Source organism: Glandiceps talaboti, chromosome 4 (genome assembly GCF_964340395.1).
Source record: "Glandiceps talaboti chromosome 4, keGlaTala1.1, whole genome shotgun sequence".
NCBI classification, from domain to species: Eukaryota; Metazoa; Hemichordata; class Enteropneusta; family Spengelidae; genus Glandiceps; species Glandiceps talaboti.
Genome location: NC_135552.1, coordinates 23,876,094 through 23,898,524, shown reverse-complemented (window position 1 = coordinate 23,898,524; position 22,431 = coordinate 23,876,094). Strand labels below are relative to the sequence as shown.

Here is a 22,431-nt window from a genome sequence, read left to right as displayed (position 1 = left end):
TACTTTGTACAATTACTGAAGTGAGAGAGTGAATGTACAACAATGGCTGACTAGAGAGAGTGAATGAGAAATACTGATGCTGTATCACCTTAACTACCCCCTGGTGTGCTGTGGCCATTCTTATAAATCCCATTTTTAGAACAGCGAAAAATGTTTCAGCTTAACTGCACACTGACAGTACATACATTCTGTGAGAGATAACAGTATTTTCTTATTATGGGACACATAGCAAAACTCGGCTTCAGTGGTGAACATTCTGTATATCAAACAAGCATGTACTTCAGTACCTGTCAACCCCCCTCCCCCTCCCCCACCTGTTATAGTTTGCAACATTTATTCAGATTGATTTTAAAGCAAACCCTCTTTTCTGAAAATTCATAAGACAATTTTCTCTTTTAAAACTTAAAACTTAAAAGTAAATATTACTGTTCCCAATGATAAGATTACACGATTTGTTAAACAATAATTCTACTTTGGGATATATGTAATATTGCCCCATTATCCTCCCTGATTTGTTGTTACATTATAAAACTGCACCTCATCTAATTCAAAGTTTAAATCTTGAACATTCCATTGTATACTCTTTACATTCTTAACATGTGATGAACCTAAGTTTCTCATTTCCAAAGAAATATAACATAGAATAGGATATAATAAAATACAGGTATCCATGACAATATACTAAGTTACAGTCTTGTACAACTTCTTAATCTGATAGACATCTTTAGAATAACTTTCTATTGGTTTAGAATAATCTTATAACTTTGTCATCACGTTCTGTTCTCAGATTTGATTTGATTTTTTCGGAGATAGTGGAATTACAGCGATGAAAACTGTTAAAATGTAAATCCGGAGTTACTTTGGCTTGTTAATGCAGCCGTATCTAGATGGACACTTCCTACTCTCTGGTGGGGATTTACAAGAAAATACAGGCAGCTTTCCTTTTAGATCACACAGCTTTAAATGCAAAATCTAGATGATCATCCACTCTCCTGCCTACATGTTCATTTCCCTTGCGGTCTCATCAACATTCACAAGCTTTCCAAATGAACACTTTCAATTCTACACTGAGATTCAGGTTTATACGTTGCCGCGCTGATATCAATCTCAGAGACTTGCCCGGCTGTGAAAAGGAATCACTTAGCCACCCTTGGTCAAGTCTTGCAAATTAACAATTCTAATCACCCCCTCTACCGTAATCAAGGGCTCCTCAAGTCAGAAGGCTGTGTCATTTGCTTTAACAGAACTTGTCTTCAGACAAAAATTAATGCAAAATATATATTGGTAAATGTCTGCAGCATTACACCTATTCTCAACAAAAATGTGCAATGCTAGCAAAAACAATGTTATCACAGAATAATTCACACTGCATAATGATATTCCATCACTACAGGCATTCATATACCCTTTCCAGTTCAATATATAAACATCCAATATTTGCATCAATTTTCCATGGATGAAAGGTGACAGAAACTGTTATTATTCATGTCCGTGTCTCTGAATATTTTACTGGTTTGATAGTTTGAAGCCATGCATAAAACCCTAGAGTTCAGAGATTGTTGTTCCAGAGAATTACTCTGTATCATATTCTACTTGTCAAAAAATCGACAGAAGCCCCCAAGACACTAACGATTACACGAAGGATGACAGAAGCCCCCCAAGACACTCACGGATTATTGAAGGACATGTCTTGAATCTCCATACGGATTACAACTGCTGGCATGGTCATGAAGAATTTGGCCCACTAATTTTTTATAAAAAGCCTGTTTTTTTAGTTCTGAATGTAGGCTAATTCTGCATGATTTACAAACAATATGAAATTTGAACAAAGCACATCAAATGTGACATTACAAATATGCAAATTGACATGTGAATGAAAATGTTTTGTCCTGAAGAGATTGACACTGGGCAATTTAGCCATTCCCTCAACGAGTTATCAGTATGCCTGTTTGTAGATATTTAAAATAATATTCGCTATATGTAAATTATGTTGCTTTTGTGCTCATCTCAACAAGGGCACATTTACATAAGTGACTTCATTTGCATAGAGTCAATTAGGCTGATGTACGTTATCACTCCCCATTGTGACCAATCAGTTTGAGTGTTCATTTACATAATGACTTCATTTGAATATAGTCAATTAGGCTGATGTACATTATCACTCCCATTGTGACCAATCAGTTTGAGTGCATTTTTTCAAACCAATCAGTTAGAGCATACAATTACATGTAATCACTTGACATTGCTAGCAATACAAGCAGTTTGTAAGAGTGAAGCAGATCGCGATGTAAACATACTAGGTTCATACATGCAGTTCATATACATGTAAATGTATCACTCACTAATATCAGAACACTGTCACTTCAGACAAGTACATAATTCATATGATTATTCTTAGACAATCTACTACTGTCCACAGTTGTTATACCCCGCTAGTTTAATTAGGCATGCTGGTTTATTTACTACTCTGCTGGAAAGGGAAAGCATACCATTAAAGGATTGTGGTGGCAAAATACTAGTCGGGAGTAGCACAGGTCAACTGGAACAAACACACTGATTGGTCACAGTTTTTGTTACTGGACACAGAAATGGGGTCAGTAGGTTTCTTTTAGTTAAGATGAAACCACTCTAGACCTTTTAAAAGTGCCAATCAATTGACCCAACAACAAGCAAATAACAGATTTTCTTACCTTTCTTGTAAATAAATGTAAAAGCCACCACAAAGCGAATAAGTTTATAGATTAATCCTTCCGATAATAAACAAACAATAATACTCGGTAAGCTGCAGTGGTAGAAATCTCCCTTGTATAGAGCCGACTATGGTCTAGGCATGTAGCCCACATCAAGTAAATTGAGAATGCTGTCACTAGGGATGACTACCTATGAAAAGAAAGCAGAAAGCAATTGTTCACTCAGAATGTACCCTGTGAAATATTAGTCAAGTGTGATTAATACTTTTTCCATCTAGGCAACCAACCATTACTGTTCTTCAGTGCCGACTTGTGGGGCGTCTTTCTTCAAGCCGTCTAAAGTATGATGCTTTGACATTCTAGGCATTGTCAGTGTCAAAATGAAGACGACAGATTTCGCACCCAGTTCATCCGGTTGATAAGTTGTTGTGTTGAGATGGATGCATTTGCTAAATGGTGTTGAGGGGAGCCTTCCTTTTGATTTGGTGTAGACTTTTGCTATGTTGAGATGAATATATTTCTTAAATGGTGTTGAGGGGAGCCTTCCTTTTGATTTGGTGTAGACTTTTGCTATGTTGAGATGAATATATTTCTTAAATGGTGTTGAGGGGAGCCTTCCTTTTGATTTGGTGTAGACTGTTGCTATGTTGAGATGAATATATTTCCTAAATCATATAGTAAATGGTGATGAGGGAATTTTCTTTTGATTTGGTGTAGACTTTTGTTATGTTCAGATGAATATATTTGCTAAATGGTGATGAGGGAATTTTCTTTTGATGACATTTTTCATTTTAGTCAAACCATTTAATTTCAAATGAACTTTGTTTAGAACTTAGAGTGTCTCTCTTGAAGGAAAGATCTGTAAATGTTAGACTAAACGGATGACATTAATCTCAGCTCAGAAACCTTAGTTTTTTTTTTATCAAACTCTAGTGATATTTTACAATATAATTCTTTTATCAAAGTCTGGTAGTATTTTACAATACTGCATTATTGATAAAGAGAAAGTAAAAGGTTTCTTGAATAATTGATACTCTTTACTGTTACTATTATTATCAATCAAGGTTTCATTGAATCATAGACAGTCTCTATTGTTTAGAATTGAAGGCTACCAGCTAATCCTATCACTTGTACACCTTGTAGCTTTAAACATGGCACTCGGAGAATGAAAATGACGACATTCTGAAATATGAAACACAACAATTTCATTTTGAATTGTAGACTTTCATGGTACAAATTTGTATGTTAACGCCTACTTAAACTGTAATATTTGGGTAAAGGAGTGAAAGATTTCACAGAAAGAGTTTGACAGCCCCAGTTACATAAAGCCAGATCAGTTTCTCTGATTTATCACATGGTTTGGTCATATGACAAACAGAAGCTACAAAGAGGCATAAAAGCCTACAAAGGTTGCCCAGAGACTTGGTTATCTGGCTTGAAAATGTCGTTCACCAGAACATTACTGTCAAGCTAGTATGCGGAATCAGATTGCCAAGTCTCTCACCTAGTACTAAAGGTATCTCAGCTAAGACAGACTGAGTCAGAAACTCATCGCATTTAATGTTCATGCTCTCCAGACGACAGAAATTGTAGAATTTAGATATGAATTCAGTACAAGACTGAGGTATAAAGAAGATGTAGAGACAGACGCAACTACAAGTCAACAACTGGTACATCTTAGACTTGGAGACTCTGTTTACATCAAGTACTACTGTACAAATTTGGATTAGAAGAACAGAACGATATGAACAATCTCACACTTGATACCTTCAGTAAAGTAAATCAATACCACTGATGTAGAAATGCTGTCATACATGTCACATTGACTACTTCAATGCCAGCTAGTGACTCAACTAGCCGTGTAAAGTAATGATTTCTTACGTCTTCTACTCCAACACCTGATTTGTTCTACTAATGCTGGCACCAAGGTGTCTGCTGTAAAACATGCACTGCCAACAGTAATTTTGAACTCATCAGTATTGCGTCTAATATCACCTCTATAAGTACACATGAAAGTTTCATGATTGACAAACAGTGTATGGTTGAACTAAGTCAGTCTTTAATGTTTAATCTTACAGTGTTAGCACTGACTGGAGTTTAGAAGTGATGGCATGTGAAGACCTACCTACATCAGTGCAGACATATCTGTGTAGTCGGAATATTGAAATAATATTTTTTTAACCTTTATTATAATAGCACCAATTTCTAGCTAGTTATGAAATATAACAGACATATCACAAGATGTCTTTACCATATATATAGTTGGTAAACCTCCATTTTCTGGGGGGGGGGGGGTTATGATTACTTAATATTGGTATGTTCAAAGTCACATGACTTTGAAGCTAGCACACATCTTGACTACATCATTGCAAACCATGGCCTGTTTTACGGCAAAGTTCTTTACGAGCCTCTTCGAAATGTAGTGGTAGAAATAGTAACTCTGGTTTGTGAGAATGCTTGACTACAACCAGTACAATTCTTGAAGGTGCGTGGAAACTATGAAAACTACATAGACTTGCTTCAGGCCACCTGTGTTTTTACATCAAATATTGTATCTAGATGAGAAAAGGGATTTAAACTCTTGAAAACATATGTATGTAGACGGTATGTCTGGTTTGCCATTCACTGACATAAAGGATGCCACAAACATGTAGATGTAAATGTTCCTTACAATATCCACAGGGCACTGATACAACAAGTTATTGGTGTATTTCAATCAATATTTCAACTTGACAGTGATGTTTGAAAACCTTTTCTTACACATGTACATACAAGTTCTCTTTCAAAGTGTTAGTTCTGAAATGGTACAAGCTGGAGGCTGGTAGAGAAAGGAATCTATATTCTGTGAGATAAAAGACAGGATAAACATAGCAGTTTCCATAGAAATTACTTTGTAATTGTCCAAAGATATGTTAGAATTCACTGATGCATTCAAGGTCAGTTAGTGTACCAAAAACCACTATGAAACTTTTGCCAGGCAATGAATCATTTAATCTCTTAGAGGTATTTCATTAACATGTACATTGGTCCACAGTACAATATGTTGGGCAGAAAAACAAGTCCTCTATACACACCTACACGTACCTTAATTAAGATCATTGATGGCCAACTTTAAGGTCTGTGGGCAGACCTGAGTGTCTTGAAATGAACATGAAACAATACACTGTATGAAATACACAACAAAATGCATAAATGAGCCAAAAGCATAACAATTGAAAATATATTGTTTAATCGAAGCCTGAACTGGACATATTATAGAATATTTGACAAAAACGGTCACAGTATTGAAGTTGCAGAGCTATGCTATGAGACCTCTATACTTGTAAATGTATTATTCATTTGTTTATTTATTTCAATAATTACATGCTTGAATTTCATTCTAAAACTGTAACTCCACTGTTTTACATAGCTGTTGACCAATAACTTATATTTTGTGAAAAGTTTGATTTTTCATACAGAATATATTTATCATATCATTCTAGTTGATAAATTTCAAAGTAAACACAAACATAGCAACCCAATTAAGCATACGCCTGGTCATACATAGGAATTAATTAAATACCCTCTACTGACCATCTGTTAGCATTATGACCTGCATATGATTTGATTATACATACAAATCATTGAAATTTACATATGAATAAAAGACATGGTGATGGACAGTTAAATGCACAAGATTCAGGTAACACATCAAGCTCTACAGAGGCAAAGACAAAACCCTGTCAGTTCTAGATTATTTGCTATATTGAGTGTATCATTATGTTCTACTGCCCCAACTTGCACCTGCCATTTTAATAGAAAACAATTGATTTTATGAGATACTTATTTTAATCTAATAAAATAATATCATTTTATCATTACATGATATCTCATGATTCTATTGATTTATTTTCAGAAGTGATAATATGGTTATAAGTAGTTAGGGATGACACTGTGACTTAGGACAAGTACCATTATTATGGCAGTAATGATTCCATTGTTTATTAATGAATCGAAGAATAAATACTAAAACATCAAAACTGATTTTCTTTGTTTAACAAGAACAGTGTAACAAATGGTCAAGTACTACCTCTCCCGATGCATACATACATACATACGTACACTCCCCCAACATGCATACACATAATTATATACATACAGAATGCATGCTGTTGTTGCATACAGTATTGTTACCGATGAGGTCTATTTTTTTTCACGTGTTGAGTACATGTACATGTGTTTGTACCTGTATCCAATTAATCAGTAATGCATACATTTTCATTAAATTTTGAACTAAGTAAACCACATTCATTTATTACAACTGTCACACAGGATATAGAGTGACATAACAAAGTCGGCATGAAAGCTGTGTAGTATAGTAATCCATGATTGGTGCTGTTTATACCTTCATTATGAATTTAATCTACACTCCCAGTCAGGTTTTTTGTTACATATAACTGTAAACATGTATGTGTAGTATTATTTCTGTTATCAATCATTACAAACTTGGATAATTTGCAAAGGAATGTACAGGTATACATTATCATAACATTACCAACCTTGATCCCTTCGTTACAAATCTACTCTACATTCAACCTATTCATGTAGTCAGGTTATATTAAGATATACTAATATTTTACAAGGAAGCAATTAACATGTTTTGGTTATTTCTCTATCAATCATTATAAACTAATGACAATTTATGAAGAAATGTACTGTAGGTACACTATCATAATATTATCATCGTATGCTTGCCATTGTTCATCCCATCATTACAAATTTAATTAAGGTTGTTAAATGTTACAACATATTAATATTTTATGTTAAAATACTTTACATGTAAAACTGAAACTGGTCATTTCTTTATTATCAATCACTACAAACTTGACAAATCTACATATGAACGCATTAATACAAATACATTATCATTATGCATGTTACCCACTTCAGATTGCAGCTGGTCATTCTGTAAGGGTACATGTATTCAACCCTGTCTTACTAAGACTGCAACCAAGCAGAGAACTGTAAAATTACGTTTAATTTTCACACAGCAACATAACCCATTGTACACTTCAACACACATGACTCATGACACACATTTTTATGAGTCTCTCCAGTGACATTACTGAATTGCCAGTAAATGAAGATTTATGTTATTACTTCATATAAAATTTCAGACATCATCTTTTCTTTCCACATCCATTCCATGTAATAAATCAGGTTTTCATGAGTCAAACTTTTGAACACCTGGAATACTAAGTTCTGATTTGTCTGTGTTTTTCTGTTCCTACAGACTGACAAATGGCAGCAGACCATATTTGGAAACATCTCACATAGGGCCACCCATATTTGGAACATGTGAACAAGAAGCTGGCCATATTTGGAAATCTCTAATACAGGGTTTACCATATTTGGAACACCTAAACAAGGGGCTGACCGTATTTGGAATCCTCTAGACACTGGGCCAACAATACTTGGAAACTGGTAAATATGGGACAGCAAGACCATATTTGGAAACTTCGAAACAAAGGGATGACCATATTTGGAAATATGTGAACAATTTTGCTGACCGAATAATTGGTATAATATTTATGAACATCACAAATATAGTCTGTAAACTTAAGAGAATGATAAGTAGCTTCACCACAATTTTACTCTCTTTAATATATTCAAGGACTTTAAAATATGTACTGCATAGTGTAAATTGCAAGGAAAAAATGACAAGTGTTCAATTCTTCATATTAAGCATTTAGATTGATTGATGATGAAAATGACATAGTTCAACTTGCGATACCATTTATCAATCTATGGATATATTTACATAAAGCTCATCTAGTATCATATTGATGTCAATCTGTGGGCGGAAGTTAGTATAACATAACCTGTAGTGTACTGACAGGTTAACACACGCATAGTTTCTCTATGATTCTCATGACAATTTCTGGATGCACCTAAAAATCTACACTGATGCTGTGAAAGGTTCATCCTTGTTGGCACTCTGTGCATTGCTGTCGCTTACAGTCTATCCTCTTTCTCCCTGGGGGTCTATTGTTTGTACACAACTATTAGTGCAACTTGGGAGAAAGAGGAATAAAGTATAGTGTTGAATACCCACAACATGAATATTTTCAGCTTTCTGAAAATTATATCATTGATTTGTTCGTTTAGTTTTGTATAACTTTGGTTATAAATGTGATGCTACAAATCCCTTGATTATTAATGATGATTAGATATTATTCGTTTAACCTAAGAAAATATGAGTGACTTAAGGGGCTTTTGTCACTAAAAGTCACTTAGGTCATGAGTATTTTCCACTGGATGAAGAAAAATATTGGGGAATAATATAATTATACTTCTTCAAGCATAAACTTTAGAAAGATTGGATAAAATAATGGTGATTTGGAACATTTTGACTCTTATTTCAAGCAACAAAGAACCTTAGAGACGTAGACACAGGCTGACATCATACAGAGGTCTGTAATCCATATTTTCTGTTCACAGACAATAATTTGGCTTGTGCATGGTATAATTAAAAATGTTTCAATAGGCAAAAATATAAATGTAAGTAATTCTTCACTGTATCAAAAGAAAGGCAGAAAAAATTGTTTACATCAAGTGCGCTCTTTGAAATATACTTTGTTGACACTTAATATTTTTAAAATTGATTTCAAAATTTCGAAGAAAATAAATAAATGCCATAGAATAATGTAATATTATATTTTAGGAGAACAGACGGGGACATATAAGGTCAGTGTTTCATTCCACTGCTTTTTACAATTGTCAACATATTCAGCTGGAAATTAAATTGGCCAAGTCTATGAAGTAGAAATGGAATTTGATTCATTAATGCATGGCTGACCTGTTACCAGGTAAGAGGTGTGAATGCTTGAAATAACAGCGGAACAGCCAAGCAATGACAAAACGTTTCATACACAGCATTGATTATTTACACTGACTGGAATACTAATTGCAATGTAAAAGGTATTGTGTAAATTTGTATGTCTCAAGGTAAAAATCCACCACCTTTTCATATCGCAAGGCTACGATTAGTTTAGTGGCATTTATAGCGTAACTACACGATATGTACACTGGAGGGGGCTGAACTAGATTTGTACACTGTATTCCTATATTAGTGTCGAGGATAATTTGGTTAAATGAGAAAATCGAATTCACAAAATCCCACTTTAATACTTGTTTGACTAGTGATAATGTACATGTACGGGTAGGTTATTATTTGTTACACTCTGGGTTTCTGTAAAGTGTAACATGATTAAAACATACATATTTAGGACGAATATCTTAATAAATGTTGTTGTTTTTTTATCTAAGGAAGCCTCATCCTAGTATTCTCACATTTTGACAGAAAAGTCAGTAAGAAATACATACATTATTATTATTATTTATTTTAATTTCTTAGAAAACGCACTACACATACGTCACAGTGCGATGTACAGAAACTCTAAAAAGAATATGCAAAATTACAAATTACATGTAACATAGCAACATTACCAAACATGTCATTATTTCCCTGCAGCAGTTAAGTCACAGTGGTTAAGTGTAGGTTGAACATTTTGTCTACCATATTAAAACAGAGATTATCTCTAGGAATGCCAGTTTTCATAAATATGATCGATTATAGTTTCAATGCTTTTTTTGTACATATTTTATTTCAATTACTGAAAGAAGAACCTAAATCCTTGCATGATACAAAGTTTAATATTCGAGTCATGTATTTGAAATATGATAATTTGTTTTCTCTAGACATACAATAAATCTGTATAATTAACTTTTGTAAACAACAACATCCTTGTAAGTTGGCCTCCGTCATTAATCATTCCAGTGAATAAATACCATTTAAAAGCTTTCATGGACCAAAATATGGTAAATATACCATTCTGACTTATTTAGCACTATAACCTAGAAGTATGTATTCATGGTACATTGGTTATTGGTACACACTATCACATGATCAAATCTATGAAGTTTATTATGTATGACAGAGCATATACATTGGCATACATGTTTTTCATGTATTTGCCAATGTTGAAGAGAGTGTGTGTGCCAGGTCAGAACAGGACGCCCTAGAAATGCCATCACATACATTTATATTGAAACCAATCAGTTGACTTGTTACTAACTGAAAGGGAACTCATGACATTTTAGTCTTAGAAGTTACCTTACATGTAACATGCATATTTTGTACTGTAGTTTTATTTGAATAGTAAAGTGGATTTTACAGATAAGACAGATTCCCATCAACCTGACTTAAACAGAAAATATTCCTACAAGACAGCATAACTTTAACATTTGAGAAGTATTCAAAGACTTCAAAAGACATCAATAGATACCGTTTCTTTACGCACTAAACATATTTGAAAATTGAACAGTTCGAAGACTTCAACAGAATTGTTTGGTCAAGAATGCTGAAAACATACATATTGTTTTTGCAGACCAACAGATGTAGTTCATATTTCTGAAAGGCAACCAGACTAAAAAATATATATAACATCCCTGTAGATGCTGTTAATGAGCTCATACACATATCCATACTTGCAATGCTATCTGTGAAAGGTCATACTGCTTTCTGATATGGCAGTTGCAATGATATAATGGGGCAGTTGCAATGATATAATTCAGTTATTTCATATGCTTAAAAGTAAGCAATATGCCCTATGGTAGCACTAGACTAGCTAATGATCACACCTTTCGCTATCAATCATATATCTTCTGCAGTTTAACAATGAAGACATAAAACAAAGTATTTCTTGTAATACCTTGAATGTCTATATTAACGAATACATACCAACAATCATGATACAACATTGAGTCTAGATACATGTAAAGGTGCTTGGAAAAAACCCCACATTAGATGCATCTTGTCAAAAGCATACAACAAACATGAAGTCACGGTAAAATTGCAAGTCTGAATTCCTGTTTTCATGGGAAGTAATTAACCTTGTCATGTAAAAGCATTCTATATTTACAGTAGAGGTTCAAGGCAGTAATATATATGTAGAGGATTGAGTGTTGAACGTACATATGCCTACAGTATTTCAAAATGATCTATATATCTAGATATTTTCCCCCCAACAAATTTTGCAATTTTTAAGATGTTAGACTAGTTTCCACAGACTAGACCTAATTTGCACCTTCTTGAGCCTGATACAGTGTTAATGGATACATGTATAAATAAGACATTTTCACTCTGTAACACTTTTTTGTGTCATTTTTTTCATTCTCACCAAAATTAGCAAACATTTGTCTTCAGCAAAACTATGTAGGTTTACAGTATTTCATGAAGAAGAAGGAAGAAGGTGGATTTTTGCATCATGAGTACTGATAAGTCAAGTCAGTAAAAAACTAAGTTGTACCAACTCCATATTATCTTCCTCAGTTTTGTGTTCTATTCTTTCATTTTTACAAACAATATTTTATGGTAAACTGTCATCTATCATATCAGAGTCTTACTAGTAAAGACTTGGCAGCACTGTTTCTATCAAATCTGCTCTCTTTAAGTGTCAAAATGTTGTTTCATTTTAACCAACGTGGAAATCAACATTTCGTCATTGTTCAAAATATTCAATACTATTACCTTGAAGATAATTTTCCAGTCAGTTGGTTTGTTGTATTGAAATCAATAAACCTGACAGTCTACAGAATATATCTTGAAGTGATTTGGCCCAGTAGACTGTAAACTTACAGTGCTGAATACCAGCAATGAATTACTCACGGCAAATTGAACATTTCCAAATAACAATCAAACTGTACAGGCTTGGGGATGACCTGGGTAACACAAAGCCTGCAAGGACACTCCAGGTCGACTGTGTAAATATGCTACACTGTCTACTGACAGTGATGAGTGGGTTTTGGTGCCTTAGTGACAATGCTTTGACAGGAATCCAACTGCTTTAACATATTCTTTTGTGTCTTAGGTAAGACTTCAGACAATAGCAGAGCACTTCTGTAGAATATTAAGATATGTGAAGGCAGGAAAGGTGAGGTTTACCTGGATAAAACAAACTTGTCTTTTTTTCCCAACTTAAAATGTTTATCAAGAATCTGTTTGAACTCGTATCTACAATCACAAACAATATTTCTTTTTTATACTTTTTGTTCAAATATTAGATTTGAACAAATGAAATATTCTAAGTCACAAAACTGAGGTAAACAAACTATGTAATTTTACAGTTACTTTAACATACAAATGAGCATCTGACTGCTATATGTACCATTAAAACCATACAGCATCAATTTGTAGGTGTTTTTTTTAAAGTGAATTTCTTTCCTTTTCATCTACATGCTTGTAGTATTGCATGATCTTTGACCAGAATAGACCATAACATGATTAAATATTAATAGTTTAATGGCTTTTCACTCCTAACTTCTGAAAAATACATGCGCAGAGAAGTGACCTCTCATGACTTCAGTTGTGATTGCCAGTAGGAATTACACTATTTTGAGGTTGGATTAAATATCATCACTTCTGAGTAGTACTAAAATGTATACATTTTTAGTTGTCCTGAGATGAATTGTAATTTTGTTACAATGTAACCTAGATGTAGCAACGTGTATTAGATTTCCCGCAAATTACAATCTACAGTGCATATATAGAAAACGCAAATGAATTTACAGAAACTATTTGGGCCTCAGGGCATATATGGAAAGTAGTTTTATCAAATTCAATTCTAGCTTTCTGCTTTCTGGACCTCCTTATATATCTTGTGTATGCTATCTTGTTGTACTCATGAAATTGTACGTGTGGATTTCAATGCAAAGCGCTTCTTTCAAGAGAGACTTGCTGCTCTCCCAGCAAGTTAGACAAACAATACTGTTTCTGTTCTCTTACTTGTTGTACACAGAACAACATTTACACATGTGATGTAGACTGAGGTTCGAGGGGAAATAAAGGTGCCCTAGAAAGAGTTCAGTTGTATTCCAGGTACCCAATATTCAATGATACCGGATAGAAATGCGATAATTGTACAATGGTAGAAAGTACTCGGTCTAGGTAAACATTAGTTTTTGCATTGTGTTGTTCACTTGTAATGATTAAAATTCAAAAGTGGTTACTGGCAATACATACACTTTTTCCACATACCATGCTTGAGTAGGTAGAATTTAACCAATTTTTTTTTATTTTGTCCTACCCTCTGCTGTCGCTTTAGTTCAGTTAATGAAATTCCTTTTCTCCAGGCAATGTTAATTTTTACATAGACAAGAACCTGTATTACCGTTGGCGTAAAGAGACGAGTAGTTCAGTGAACGTGTTACCAGTGAATTCTATCATATCGATACACAGTAGAGACTGCCACTCGATGTTACATCACTAAACCATGCCTTGTACACATCCTTAAAATCATACCCAGTCAACTTTCATGATTTTTGTCAACAGCTTCGATTCAAACCCAAAATGTTTCAATGAATTTCAATTTTTCCCTCACTCACACCCTTTGGCTTTTTTTTTTCAAGCTACACTTCAATAAAAAGAAAATTCTACAACAATTTGTTTTCTGTTCCTGTAGACGACTAAAACAAATGACACCATATTAAACTGCATTATTTTTTCCATTATAGTGTATCTGTTAGCAAAATTTATCTTTTACCCATGGAGATTTAGATCTATTATGAGCAGTAACTGCATACTGAATGAAATATGTATATCTCTGTGCAGTGACTACAGTGATGATAGGGATACAACAATGAAGACAGAGATAATATCATAATGGAAGCACAGGGAATGACTTATCAGATAGCTGCCTTTATAAAATTTATGACTATCTCTCTCACCGTCTTACATTTCATGCAACTGTCAATTTCCATTGTTTTTCAGGAATGATTAAAGTTTAGGATGTGACTAAAATAAATTTTGAACTACAAATATGAAACCCACATACAGCAAGTCAATATGAAACACAAAGCTGTCCAATTACTACATTGCTGAGTGAATGGAGAAAATGGCCGCCGATTCAATTTATCGGCATCCTAAGGCCAAAAATGTTTCTAAATGTTTCAGAGCATATAAGAATAGAGACAAAGAATTATGAGACTAATAAAACAACTTAGGTTCAATTTCTTACAATGCTGGACAAACTTCTTTTAAAATGAAACTGGCGAGACTTCTAATTCAGAATGCGTACATGATGTATGACAATTTACCTAGTGAAATCATTTTGGAATGTGTAGGGAATACTTGCAGTGTATTAGGACATATTTAAACCGACATTAAATGAGTATCGCATGCATGTTTTCATTCTATAAAGACTCACATTGATTTTCAATTGAATATTTGAATACAGTCCAAAAATTCTCTGAAGTGGAAATGTGAATTTGCTGCACAAACATTTGCTGTACACATACACCTTATACTAGTGTTTGTGAGTAAAGCTCGATGTGCAATTTGCTTGTGGTACGTACATCACTGTGAAGCCTATAATACTCAACAGTACTCACCAAATTGAAATTAAGTTTCTAAACCTACAATGTACATGTAGTCTCTATGAAATAACTTTTATAGATCTCATTGGACCACAATTTTCAAATGTTTGCTTCTTTTGGTCATGGGAAAACTACAGCAAATATGCCAGTCCATTAAGTAATTGTATACAAAGGGTTTGACGAAGGTAGAGTAGTACTTCTATACCTTGTTTGAAAACAACTAGTACTTGCATAAAACATGAGATGTGTTACTTACAGAAACAATACTGGCATTATTAGTTAACAATAGGTTCAGTTACCTTGTTGAGAAAGCTAAAATTAATGTTTAAACACTTGAGCTAATTAAATCTGTCAGGTAAAAGGCCCAGCTTTGAATAGACTAGTGAGCGAGTGAGCGTATACACACAGCTGCAGTGAAAGTGACAACAACCTTGTGAACAGTGACACTAATCGGCTTTTTTTTTCAGACTGGGGCTAGCTACGGCAATGAATGACAAAGACGAACACAGTATTGTAAAAGAACACAACAACAGTTAAGTAGAGATCGTTGGTGAACTTACATGGAGCTGCAAATTACGACCTTTGGTTGAATCACTGATATTATGAAGAATTTTTACCAGCAGACAGCGTGAGGCTGTTACTTCCCTGCAACACTAATAGACTGTTTGGAACAGTGGGTGGAGACTTCACTATGATTGTCATTCATAATGCTACTCATATGCATAATGTTGATCTATCTAGCTGCCGTGCGTCAGTCAAAAAAGTGCCAATAATTGGTGTAAAGTTTATGGAACTTTAAAAACAACCTCATCTTACACAAATATAATGTATAATGGAGACACTTCCATCTTTTAGAATCAAAAGTATAAAGTATATAGCAAGTAAAAGACATAAATATATGTATGTGTTAATTAATGGATTTCTCCATTTTGTCATAAAGGAAGTATCTACATGTTCTGACATACTGCTTATGAATAATATAATATGAAAGACTCCTTGGCATCCATTTGCTAAACCTCTGTCTCTGTGTCTCTGTCTGTCTGTCTGTCTGTCTGTCTGTCTGTCTGTCTGTCTCTCTCTCTCTCTCTCTCACACACACACACACACACTCAAATCACATATTTGATTAATTGTTCATTTTGATACATACAGATAGACTTCACAGAGTTAGTAGCAATATAGGTATAGGAAAACAATGGATAAAATATAGCATAGCACAATAAACAGAGCTGTTGTATCGACTACAAATTCTGCAATACTGTAAAAATCCAAACTACCACACAGCTAAGGTTAGATCTAGCGTAGTGGTGAACCTATCCCCTATTGTTCAAAATTAAAGCAAGTTTCATTTTATAACTAAAGTTTGGCTCAGTCTACAGTTTTACAAAATATTGACATGAGCATGTATGTCTTTGACCCTGGATAAACAATACCTCCTGTTTTCATTTCAAATGCTGCTACTTACTTAAATTTATATGGTTTATGTATTATATACATCTGTATTATTTGCATTTAGAGACAATTATTTGCTATCAAAATGCCAAACAACAAGTTACATTTGTAAATAAAGTACCCTTCACATTATTTGACAGACAAAAGTACAGTTTGTTACAGTTATAAGTACTTTCACAATAGAGAAAGTAATTCAATACTTTAATATCACAATATTTGACTGAGAAAGTGCTGCTACATGTCACTACTTTTAGCACCAAGTATAGAGTAGTAAGAAAGTATAGTACTTTAGCATCACAATATTTGACTGAAAAAAGTGCAGTTAACTACTTTCAGCATCACATTGAGAAAAGCATAGTACTATAGCATCATACCATTAGACTGAGAAACTACAATATGACAACAACAACACACCTCACAAGTCGACTAAGAAAGGTAAAGTGCTAAAATGTGACACTATATATAACTGGTTTATTACAAAGTCACTTTGTAACACACTTGATTGGGGAAGTCCAGAACTACAGGGAACACTACTTGACCTATATAAACCATCTATACTCATTATCTGATATATACCTTGACTGTTACCTTATAGAAGGCTTAGAGGACAGTTGGGATCTGTCTTAAAGGCTTACATCAGTATAGTCAGCAGGATTCTGATCCTGACATTTCAATATATTTACTTGTCATGCCAGATCACTTGCGTAGAAAAGATATAAAATCACCACTATTTCGTAGTCTTGTGTATGTATGTACTCCTTGTCACTGTGAACAGGTGTGAAATAAAACTCCTTGACATTCTGTCGTCTACATATGGAGCTGTCTGTACTAGTTGTGTGAGTACAGTCTTCTTGATAAGTCGTGTTAAAATGAAGTGAGAAACTCATCCCAAGTAGTACCACAAGTGTTAGCAATTCACACCTTGCCAATATAATGTAAGATACTGATTGTATAAGGTGTTCCCTGTTGTGATTGATTTCCACAGAATAAATTCAGACGTGCATCGGTACAGTTTCTATATGCACACTATAAGTGATACTTAAGGACTGCAATTCATCTCATGTGCTAAATATGGGTAAAAACAAATACTTCAAAACTTGAAGGTAAAAGTTTAAAACATGCCTGTTGTGATACATGTACATCCTACTGTCCTGTCTGACCTTGTGAGAGATAGAAATTACATATAGTTAACCATAGACCCATGGGTGGAGGGTCTATGACTATGAGTTAACATATCAAAAAGGCCTATAATTGAGATATGCAGCTGCTATATATAGTTGTCATTCTTTTACAGAAATTGCTCTCCTGAAAGCTTAGTGAAATAGTGTATACTGTCTATTATCTGTTTTCTAGCGTAATAATAGATGTAAATGTGCAAGTGACAACAGTGCTAGTTACAGCACTGGGTAAAGGAAAAACAGACTGAATCATGGGAATTGATCCTTCATAAATGATGGCCAGAGGGGCATGCAGTGACACAAAATCAGACTGACAAGACCATCTCTACTTTAATTTAGATCTGTTCAAAACAGACACTAACAGTACATATGCACTTTAATAGTTCTTTTGAATCACTGTACTTTTAATTCAATAGACTTCCAATATCTGTAACCTCAATTATCATGTCTGAGCCATCATTCACCTGAATTTCTTTTTATACATGATAATTGTCAGATCTTTTTCTATTAAATTGTGTGTAATCAGCTTCTATCCATGCAAATATGGCTGGATCGATACTTATGCTGTGTCAGTGATGGCATGCTGACTTTATTTATGAAAATTTTGAGAAGAAATGTCCATGCTGGATGAATAGACAAAGAAGAGACATCGATCCTAGTCAATTTACAGAATTCAAAATGTATGGTTTCTATTGAGCACAAGCTCTGATTGCTGGGTTTCATTCTTTATTAGCAGTCCTCATGTCTGCAAACCTGGTTCTGTCCTTTGATGGAAAACTTCACATTCTTGTGCAAGAGTTTACACAATGGTTTTTACTTGCATAAGCGTATTTACAGACAAAAATAGTATTTTGCAGGATTGTGAAAAGGATGAAAGAATCCATGCATTTGCTACGGATCACTCAGACTTGTAAAAAAAAAAAGATCATTGAATACTTAGAGATTTGAGGAGATACTGATATCCTTCTTCAAACTGAGCCTCCATACAATCAGAGTCTTATAAGGTCATTTGTGTACCCCTGTCCACCACTTGGGATCACGTTTCCTTGCACTGTGACTCTGGTGGCTATTTCGCCTAGTACTTAACACACAAATTCCTTGTCTTTGTGGCAGATAACTGGAACGGACATCTGATATCAAAAGTATTATCTACAACTATCCCTTGAGGTGATGATAAATCAAATTTAAAGTTTGCTGATCAATATTTTGAAATTTAAGTCACAAAGGAAGTTAACAGTTTTCAACAATGATCCATCGCTTCAAACCCAGTTTTCAACAACCATCCATCAGTGGAAAAATCTGTTATCAACAATCATTTATAAGTGCAAAACCTGTTCACAAAAAAGAGACTGCACTACAGTATTGTAGAAGACTGAATAAGGGTTTGATATGAATACTGATATCTGAGAAAGGGATATGTAACACATGTAATAGATAATGGAATTCCTTTCAGTTGTAATGTTTAGGGCCTAAGGTCAAATTTACAGTTATGCAAAATAAAATGTTTGGTGAATGTGATATATGCATACAAGGGAAAAGTGAAATCAGGACAGATCTGAAAATGTTATCTAACACTCCAACAATTAGGACATTATTTTTAGGTTGCGACAGTGCATGTGTAATTTTTCTTCTATTTTTTGAAGACAAGATGAAATCACTACATTATATATAACTATGATGCAGCTGTTTGCCATATCAAAGATGTAACAGACAGGTATATATCTAGTTATTCATACACACTGTGTACTGTACAGTTTTACTATAAAGTGACTCATGTTGGAAGTCGCCAGCTTTTGAAATATAATAACACAAAAAATATTGAAGTAAATGCTTTCCTTTTCATTGAGGTGATAAACACGGCTATCATGTCATTGCTGGCGGCAGCTGTTACATACACGAAATGATATAACTAGGTTTGATGACTTGAAACCTGGATGTACTGTCAGTTTTAGCTGTGTATTAGATACATATCCATCAATTGATATTCTTTCACAGCAAAGAAACGTATTACTTTCATTCGGTACATGGATTACTATCCTAATCAATGACGATGAGAGACACAGTTGCTACTACACTGTTTCTATTACTTGGAGTTAGAGTTAATGAAAATTGAAGATGGTTGGTTGAAGCCTTACTGAACTGACTCAGATTTGAGATGTCAGATTAGAACAGAGGTTGATTTGGTAAATCAAGATGATTATGCTGGAGATAAAAGAGTCTGTACTCTTGTATCATAGTTTAAGATAAGACAAATGATGATGGGGACCTTTTTAGATAACAAATTCCTAGTATATACATTAATATATGAAATAAATATTCATCATCATGGTGCTTTTACTTAGCTCTGGATAATACATTAGTACAGTGATGTTGATACTTGGACTTGCACCTTCTTTGGATAATACACTAGTACGGTGACATCGATACTTGGACTTGCACCTAGCTCTGAATAATACACTCCTGCGGTGATGTCGATACTCAGACTTGCACCTTCTCTGGATAATATGCTACATATATGGTGATGTTGTTACTTGGACTTGCACTTCCGATGTGGTTACATTAGCAGCACTATGTGTGGGTAGCACATCAATTTGATTTGCAATATTCTTGAACTAAAAAAAACCTCTAAAATTCACAACTATTTTTTAAATAATAACAATAACCTTCTGCCACCTAATTCTGCTGTTTTTTACAATGGCCATGGTTGTCTGGATGCTGTCATGGTGTGAGGTGAGGTGTAAATCGTAATGATACCGTATCTAAAGGGACTAGACTTAGCCGTGGCTGCATCTTCCAGATTTCTAATACTGTGCATGCGCTTACGTATAACAACTTGCATGTATTGTGGCCTATGGAATCATAGCGGAGGTCTAAGAGTTTGAGTCTTGAGGTCACCATAACATATTTATGCAGAACTTCTAAGCTTTTAGCTAGATCTCAGCTCCACAGAGCTGGTACAAGTTACATTACATATCTGTTTATACATTTGACATCAAGCATTATTATCATCATCAAAAGTCTTAATCTACAGTTGTCCAGGGAAACACATCAATGTGAATATAACATTCTTCAATGTTTATTTTCAATACATCAGTAGTGATTCAATCGTGATTGTCATGAAATATGAATGTCACATGAGAAGAAATGGTGAGATTATAAGAATTAATAGAATATTTCTGGGGTTATATATATATTATATATATTACATATAATCACAGAAATCCAATATTCACAATTTTAAAGACATGTGAGTTCAGATAAATGAGACATACCAAGCACATACAAAAAATTTTATCATTTGAAAATTTCAAAGTAGTCATATACAGAGTTGAATCCATCATGGAAATAAGAATCCATTTCTGGACAATCGTTCATTTCATAACCTAATATATCACCAACTCATAATATTAAATTTCACAGTAAATCCCATAGATACTGTATTGAATAGCACAAAAGTCATCTATCTTGTCCTTTAATTGGATGGATTTTGTCATAAATACTTCAATTAATGGTGGTTTACAAAACAACTTTGTGAAAGGGATGTGACTAAGCCATTTGACACAATTTATCCAACACAAAGGATGAGTCAACTTATTACAAAGTGAAGACATATAACCACTGGCTTCATGTCTTATTTGCCATCTACTAAGTATCTATAGACCTGAAATTTCCTGACATCTGTACACACCATCTTCTCTATCTAATGATGCATCACAGACGATTTCCTTTTTGGTGCATCTCTCTAATGAGTGATCTGCTACTTCTGTCATTGTTCAATGGTGTGTCTAAGAATTGAGAAACATAGTGACGAAGTCTGCGAGAGGATGAAATTTTCTCAAGAAATAATTTTTCACCATTTTAGATGCATTAATAATATTGCTTATGGATACATGATTTATCATAATTACGAGGTCAGTCAGAGGATGAAATCTTTTAGATGTGATGCAGTTATTATGCTATCTCTCAGGGTATACTTTTTCTGTAATGTAATTTCTGACTATTTCACAGAGAAACACAGTTTTTATCTTATTTATGAGATTCTACGTGATATTTGATTACCAAAGTAACTATTACATTTTATCATGCATAATTTATTGCAACATTCTCTTAGATTCACCTCTCCAGTAATGTAATTCATCTATACACGACTGTAAGTAACATATTCCTGGGCTTAGAGTCTGCTAAATATTGAACATAAATCTAGCCAGGGGCCTTTTTCAGTAATGAATAAAAACATGACTTACATATATTTTATGTATACATTTTGTAGTCCCCTCCTATTGTTCCTGGTTTAAAATGCTACGCTGTCTTTGGGAAATTTATTATCATTTCAAGATGTAAAGAAAATAAGTCCCAAAGCATGAAATAAATTCTGGGCTTCTGTTTCATAAATTGTGTCAATTTCTAAAAAAATGTTAGCTGCTTAGCCTCAGTTGTTTATGGCACTGAATGACTGACTCCAATTATACTTGTCTGAATAACACAAGCGTTATCATAGTCGGTCATTTAGCGCCATAAACAGGTTAGCTGCTGCGTCACTGCTATGATTTGAGATATATAATCATACCAGAATACTGAAACAACAAAATAGTAATTATGTGTTGCAACTTTGAATATTTCAACAGAACTAAAAACATGTACATGAACAATGAACAATATCTCCTACTCATATTTGTAAAATATCAAAATCTACATGT

General features: G+C 34.0%; 1 protein-coding gene across 5 annotated transcripts in view; it reads right to left on the bottom strand.

The window, feature by feature from the left end:
• The window catches only part of LOC144434015 (ly6/PLAUR domain-containing protein 6B-like), a 76,428-nt gene that overhangs the window by 33,392 nt on the left and 20,605 nt on the right, over positions 1–22,431 (bottom strand). For 2 of the 5 annotated variants that reach the window (XM_078122452.1, XM_078122455.1), the window contains one exon: positions 2,691–2,880. The exons of 1 other annotated variant lie outside the window; for it this stretch is intronic. The gene's annotated coding sequence lies outside the window, so the exon portion shown is untranslated. Of the gene's footprint in view, positions 1–2,690; positions 2,881–15,664; positions 15,767–22,431 lie in introns of those variants that run through there. 2 more of the 5 variants (XM_078122453.1, XM_078122457.1) reach the window with 2 other exon arrangements.